Consider the following 7,002-nt stretch of genomic DNA (forward strand, 5'->3'; position numbering starts at 1 on the left):
AAAACAAATGAAAAATGCGAACTAATGTAACGTCGTATGGTGAGTTTTTGTTCGTATCGTGGAGCAAAAATATGTTCGAATTTCATGTCGTATCCTGAAAATTTCGTATGCTGGGGCGTTCGTAACCTGAGGTACCACTGTATTATTTATTGGCATAAGCGTAGTACAATTGAATTACATGCATTTTCAAAAATGCTGATTGTCTCATGCTCATTTTTCTACATAGTTGCCATTCTTTCAGAGGCATTTATCCCAGCATGCTATCAGTTGTTCCATGCTTATAAAGAATAGTCTGTCCTAATGATTGGAGAGGTCATCATCTGACTGGTAATGTTTTCCTTGGAGTTTTTTGAATTTTGGGGAAAAGGTGGAAGTCTGAAGGGACCACATTTGGATTTTAGGGAAGATGGGACATCCTCCAACTTCCACTTCTGCAGCAGTGCAGCTAATTCTTTGGCAGTTTACTGGCTCACATTGTGGAGAAACATAACACTAACAGAAGACCTGGCTGGTGATTAATTATAATTGAACTAGTTTTGAATAGCATTGGCATTCACTATCATTTTCTTTGGTGAGAACTTACATGCTTGAATCTTCAAGACAGTTGCTAAACCTTGCTTTTCCAGCACTTGTGACATCTTGAACTATTTGTTGATAGCAGATATTAGATGATTTCATATTATGGATTTATAAAACCAAGGATATCTCCTTGGTTTTATGTTGGAAGTGATAAACCCAGATTTCATCTTTAGCAACAATGGAACTTGATTCTTTTTCTTCTTACATATAACAGCACAGGTTTTCCAAAGACAGCTCATTCACAGGAGCTTTTCATCCACAGGAAGCTAACTGGGGATCTATTTGTTGGAGACCCAAATACCCATGGACAGTATTCACATGATGTCATATTCATATGAACAACTAAACATGTCTTTCAGTTTATGGTTACTTGCCTGTTTGTTCAAATTGCATTGTTGAAATAGGGAATGAGTATATTTGAAATTGATGGACAACTAGTTCTTCCTGATCAAACTAGTTCTTCCAAAATCAAATTCTCAGCCTAAAATTGCACTTGCTATGTAGACATCACATCACTTCCATACACAATTACTAGTTCTTGATGAAGTTTCCTTTGCCCAAAAAAATTAAATTGTGCCCTGTATTTCTTCTTGAATACATAGTAATCACTTTTTAGATATAATCACTCGTGTATTCTTCTCAATCTGATGTCCAGGAAGCTGCCAGATTCCATGACTCATGAGCAGAGGATACATTGAGCTTTGTAGATGTCAAAACATTACATAACTTCCTGTATCATCTGCTTGAAACAAATTAGAGGAAGCAAATTTTTGATTCACCCATGTAATTAATCAAGGCTGTTTGTCATAAATTTCTAAATTTTCATTTTTTTAGAATTCTTCAGTTATAGTTAAAACATATTTAAAAAAGTTTGTAATTGTTGGTTGAATAATTATTAAAAGATAAGAATCTATTGTTAACTGATATAAAAATTTTCTCAATTATTTTTATTTTTATAATTATTGAGAAAATAATTTTTGGAATAAAAAAATCTTTTAGAAAGTTATTTTATAAAGATATTCATTGCATTAGATTAAAATCCTTTTCATGAACTTCTTATTTAAATTACTCTGTTCTAACTTTCACAATGTTGAGTTGTCAAACCAATTGAATAGATTAAAATATTTAGTGGAATTCATAAAAATCATTTACCAAATTTAAGTTAACAAATGAACCAAAAAGCAAATTGTTTTGAATTTAAAGAAAAATTTAGTGTCTCAAAATATAAGTACTATGATAAATGTTGTATAATATATTTTTCTGATATAATTATTTTTCTTGCTTTATGTATTGTTTTGCTGTATTTCATACCAAATTGAGAAAAGTATAATTATAAAATATAAAATAGTTCATTCAGTTCATTATGCTGAAACATTTTCTATGAATCCATAATTTAGTAATTATGTAAAATGATTAATTCTAAATCATTTTTTAAGAAATGATTAAATTTTCAGTTTCCATAAAGTTGTTTCAATAAATTTTTTAAATAACAATTTTTAATTAATTTAATATTTTAATTTTTTACAGCTTGGTGGACTAACTTTTGGTTCTTCGTATGATTGTAACCATTGATCTTTTGATCCATATGTAGACAAGCCATCGCTAACAAAAGTAATTTCATTTTATATATTATAAATATATAGCTTTAATTTTTATAGTAAAAAAAATCTTACAAATTAAAACCCAGTAGAAACTATCAATACATTCTGAAATTTTTATGTACAAAAATTTTATATTGTAAAAATAATAAAAATTTGTGAAGATTATTTTGAAAAAATTTTTAAAAGTTTGTAACAAAATCAAAAGTTACTTTTTTGTAATACATTTTTTTTTTCCTAGAAATTATTACTAATTTTCCTAGTTACTGATTTTGATTTTCTTACTATAAATCTGTTATGAAAAGAAAATCTAGAGAGATTCTTTTTTAGCTTAAAATAGTATTTTTGTGTGTTCATAGTTTTTCATTTCTTACAATTTTTCAATTTTGAAAATTCTCTGAAAATTCATTAATTTTTCAGGAAATTATTGAATTTTAATTTCATAATTTAGATTATTTTCTATTTTTTTAATTATGAAAATTATGAAGTAATGATTTAATTGTGTACTGTAAGGTTTGGCTATAAAAAAACATTCCATTTATTTTAAGAAAATTATGAAAGTTTTAGAAGTATTTTTCTTCAGTTTAAGTAAGAGAGTTTGATACTGATATACACATCTTCAGTCATTTTACTGGCATGCTCAACAAAACATCTGCTTGATGTTGTTGTTGTCTTAAGTATCTTGATGTACTATGTAGGTTGAAATTTGTACCCATATGTTCCTTTAATATATTGCCTAGTACATTGTCTTTGCAAATTTCTGCATGAGGTTTTCTAGACTAGGACATAAATATTATTTTTATATATGCATGGCTCATATATCTGTATACACAAACACAAATGCACAAATACAAATATAACCTGTTTTTCAGATTTTAAGATGAATAAGTATATATTGGTATTAAATAAGTTCAAATTAAAGTAACTTAAATTTATGATGATATTGTTTTTAATAATTACAATTCCTGAAGATGTTGACATTAAAATCATTGAAAGTACATTGAAAAATAGGGTGTTGTACAGTACATGATTAAAATTATATTCAAAGATATTCCATGTTAAATAATTTAACTTCAACACAGTTCATGAGTATCTTGATAGGTATAAATCTTTTCCTCAATGTACTGTACCTATAAGTGATTTTAGACCAGGATATGATACTAGTGTTCTTGTGTCATTGGCTAAGAATTTTGTTGTTTTATTTATGTAAAGCTTTTGTAGATATTAGTTTTCTAATGTCATTATTTTTTAATTTTGTGAGACTATCTCTCTCTATATCAAAAATTCATTTTTGCATGTTTAAAAAAAACTATAAATCAAATAAGTGGACAAACTAACTAAATCAAATTTTATACAAATAAAATGTCCCTCATGAATACAGAATAAATAATCAATATAAATTAAGATATCATTATTAGAGATTGAGATTATTATTATTGTAATCAATATAATCAGTTAGGCTAAATAATTTTAATTTTGTTTTAAAAATTATACAATATACCAAAATTATTTTTCTATGGAGATGTTTAAAGTATATAATAATCTGAAATGTTTGATGGTTTATGAATAGATCTGTTTGAAAACTGTGTGTGTGTGTGTGTGTGTGTGTGTTTGTTTGTTTATGGTTTAAAAAAAAAATGTTTAATACTTAATAATTTTATAACAGAATTTTGTTTATCTACTTTTTCTGTTACATATGATGTGTAGAATTTAAAATTTTACCATTTTTGTTACTGCTATTTTATATTTTTCCTTTTGAGCAATACATTAAAATGTGCTACCAATGCATTTTTTTCTTATTTATAATAGTTTTATAAATTAGAGAATTGGTTGAGATAACTGTTTGCTGCATTATGTAACATGCAAATATTTTTGTATCAGTATGTTAAAATCTTTTAACATTTGTGAAATAGCACTTCCAATAAGCAATTTTATATTCTACCTCTTATGCTCTTTTTCTTGTTAAATATTGGAATATTTAACAAGAAAGACATGAGATATACAAGAAAAGACATAATAACTCTTTCCTTTATACTATAAATATAAAGGAAAGAGTTAAAGCAATTTTTTATTAAACTAATTATATTTTTAAATATTTCTCACAATATTTCAGTTCAGTTCATAAAATGATTATTGAGACATTGATTAGTAAGTAAACAATAAATAATAAACAGCAGAATGAAGGAGCAAATCAGACAAAATCTGATTTATCTTGGATTATAAATACAGGTAACCCCCGTATAACACGGTACTTCTATAGCACGGATTCACTCTAACATGGTTCGAGAATTGGTACCATCCCCCATATAACACGGTACTTTTATAGCATGGATTCACTCTGACACGGTTCGAGAATTGGGTAAAACCCTCATACAACAGGAAATGTAATAAATTTTTACATACTTAAGTAATAATAGTTCACAAAAATAATAATTTTCGTGAACTATTAGTACTTAAGTATGTAAATTTTCTCTTCTCGCCTTCTGTCGATACACGCGGTCCTTCTCGAAACTTGTTTCAATGTTGCCAGATCGCGACGCTTCTGCTTCTGATGTTGCCGAATGTTTTTCCCTTATTCCATACTTGCTTTATTCTTCATAAGTGCTTAGCACCATATAAGGAAATTTATAAAGACCTTTTAACTAGAAGCAAGCAATCTAAAATTACATACATTTTGCAAAAGGTAAAGCATGGATCTGAAGATAATGCAGAAAAATGCTCAGAGGATAAGGATAACTTGCCAAAAAGAAAACGCTCTCGGTTAATTAATAGTGTTTTTAGTGATGACGAAGAAAACATTGTTTAATTTATATTAATATGTATCACTTAAAAAATTTTAATGAAGATATTTATCTTAATTATGAAAATATACTAGCATGATTTTTAATTTTTGGAACCTAACCCTCCTTTTCGTATTAGTTCTTTGTTTCGTATAACATGGATTAGCATAACACGGCAATTTTTTGGAACGTAACTACCGTGTTATACGGGGGTTACCTGTATCTCCAATAATGTCTCCTGGTTATGGAGAATTCAAGAATCAGGAAGCCTATTATGTAAACGCAAGTTTAAAATTCTACATTACAATACTAGCCAACTGATTATTTTATTGTAATTGTTAGTTGTTGTTTGATATTAGCATTTAATTTTCTGTAGAATCATATCTAAATTATGTGTTATTTCAAATTAGCTGTGATGTAGATTTTATTAGGTCTCTTACAATCTCTGTGGTGCCTGTCCTGTTAATATTCTCTTGCGTAAATTGTTTTAAATTGCGAGTTGTCAATATGACTAGATTTAAGATCAATGGGCATAAGATGTTTTTAAACTTTGAAGCTGAATATCAATCAAATTATTTGAAGTTTGAAAATAAACATACAAATTCATATTTAAGAATTTATTTAGTTATCAAATAAGTCAGAAGAAATTTATTGTACTTAATCAACATGAGATTAATGATAAATTATCTGTAGCTGTCTTAATCACTATAACTGCATAATATAAAATATACTGACAATGAATAGAATTTTTTAGATTCATCAGTTTTCATCTGAAAAAAAAATTGTGTGTACAGGTAACCCCCGTATAACACGGCACTTCTATAGCACGGATTCGCTCTAACACTGTTCGAGAATTGGTACCATCCCCCGTATAACACGGTACTTTTATAGCACGGATTCACTCTGACATGGTTCGAGAAATGGGTAAAACCCTCGTACAACATGAAATGTAATAAATTTTTACATACTTAAGTACTAATAGTTCACGAAAATTATTATTTTCGTGAACTATTAGTACAAATACACTGATTTGGAATTTTTGAATGAATAAACTATTCATTCAAAAATTCCAAATCAGTAGATTTGTAGATTCCAAATCAGTAGATTTGTAGATTCCAAATCAGTAGATTTGTAGATTCCAAATCAGTGCAATTGTAGATTTATATCCTGATAAGCTAGGAGGTTTGAAAGTGCATTGAGCTGGCTATGATATTTGATTTTAGCAGTTTTCCATTAAAGTACTTTTTAACTAATTGCAGTTTTATGGAAAATGATCTAATTTATTTTTATATATGAAATTATCATTTATTTTTTTTAAAAATGATTTATAGAAAAAAATGCTGTTAACATATCCAAGGTTCACATTTATGCTTGCATAAATGTGAACCTTGAATTTTCAGTTGAAAATTCCATTATAGATCTGTATCAGCTACATAAGTTGATGTTAAATGAATAGTCTACTAGTAGGCTAAAACAAATGTGGATAAAGCAATCAGTAGCCTGTAGTGAATGCATCACTGTCATTGATACTAACAATATATAATACAGTAATACCCCGAACTTACGCGATAGGTGGGACCGAGCAGTAACCGCGTAAGTCGGGGTATAATTTCGCATATAAATACATACAAATAATTTTTAATTGGGGCCGGAGACTAAAGAAAACAATAATTTAGAAAAAAAAATGTTTAATAAAATCTTAGATAATACATATGTATAACAAATTACACCTATATTATTTTACAATTTTTCACTTTTACTTGATTATTACGCCATAATTTTAACATTGTTTCCATCTCAGTGATAATACTGTGACGTTTACGAATGATGCTCGAATTTAAAGATTGAGCATTTTTCACAGCTTCGAGAATTTTTTCTTTGCCTTTTATAATTGTTCTGACCGACAATTCCGGTAGATCAAACTTCTTTGCCAATTCACAAATTTTCATTTTTGTATCGAAGTCTTTAATAATGGGTACGTTCGTAAAGTCAAACGAGTTAAACGCGTTAGTAACGAATCGTTCGAAAAGTCTAACGAAATAGGA

At 28.0% G+C, this 7,002-nt stretch overlaps 1 protein-coding gene across 10 annotated transcripts in view; it reads left to right on the forward strand.

Moving 5' to 3' along the window:
* The window catches only part of LOC111635468 (B-box type zinc finger protein ncl-1-like), a 115,550-nt gene that overhangs the window by 37,041 nt on the left and 71,507 nt on the right, over window positions 1-7,002 (forward strand). For 6 of the 10 annotated variants that reach the window (XR_002758387.1, XR_002758384.1, XR_002758385.1 and 3 more), the window contains exon 2: window positions 2,107-2,190. The exons of the other annotated variants lie outside the window; for them this stretch is intronic. The gene's annotated coding sequence lies outside the window, so the exon portion shown is untranslated. The remainder of the gene's footprint in view (window positions 1-2,106; window positions 2,191-7,002) is intronic. 10 annotated transcript variants of the gene reach the window in all.

This window comes from Centruroides sculpturatus, unplaced genomic scaffold, assembly GCF_000671375.1.
Source record: "Centruroides sculpturatus isolate CEXI.00-Female unplaced genomic scaffold, Cexi_2.0 scaffold368, whole genome shotgun sequence".
In the NCBI taxonomy this organism is placed as follows: domain Eukaryota; kingdom Metazoa; phylum Arthropoda; class Arachnida; order Scorpiones; family Buthidae; genus Centruroides; species Centruroides sculpturatus.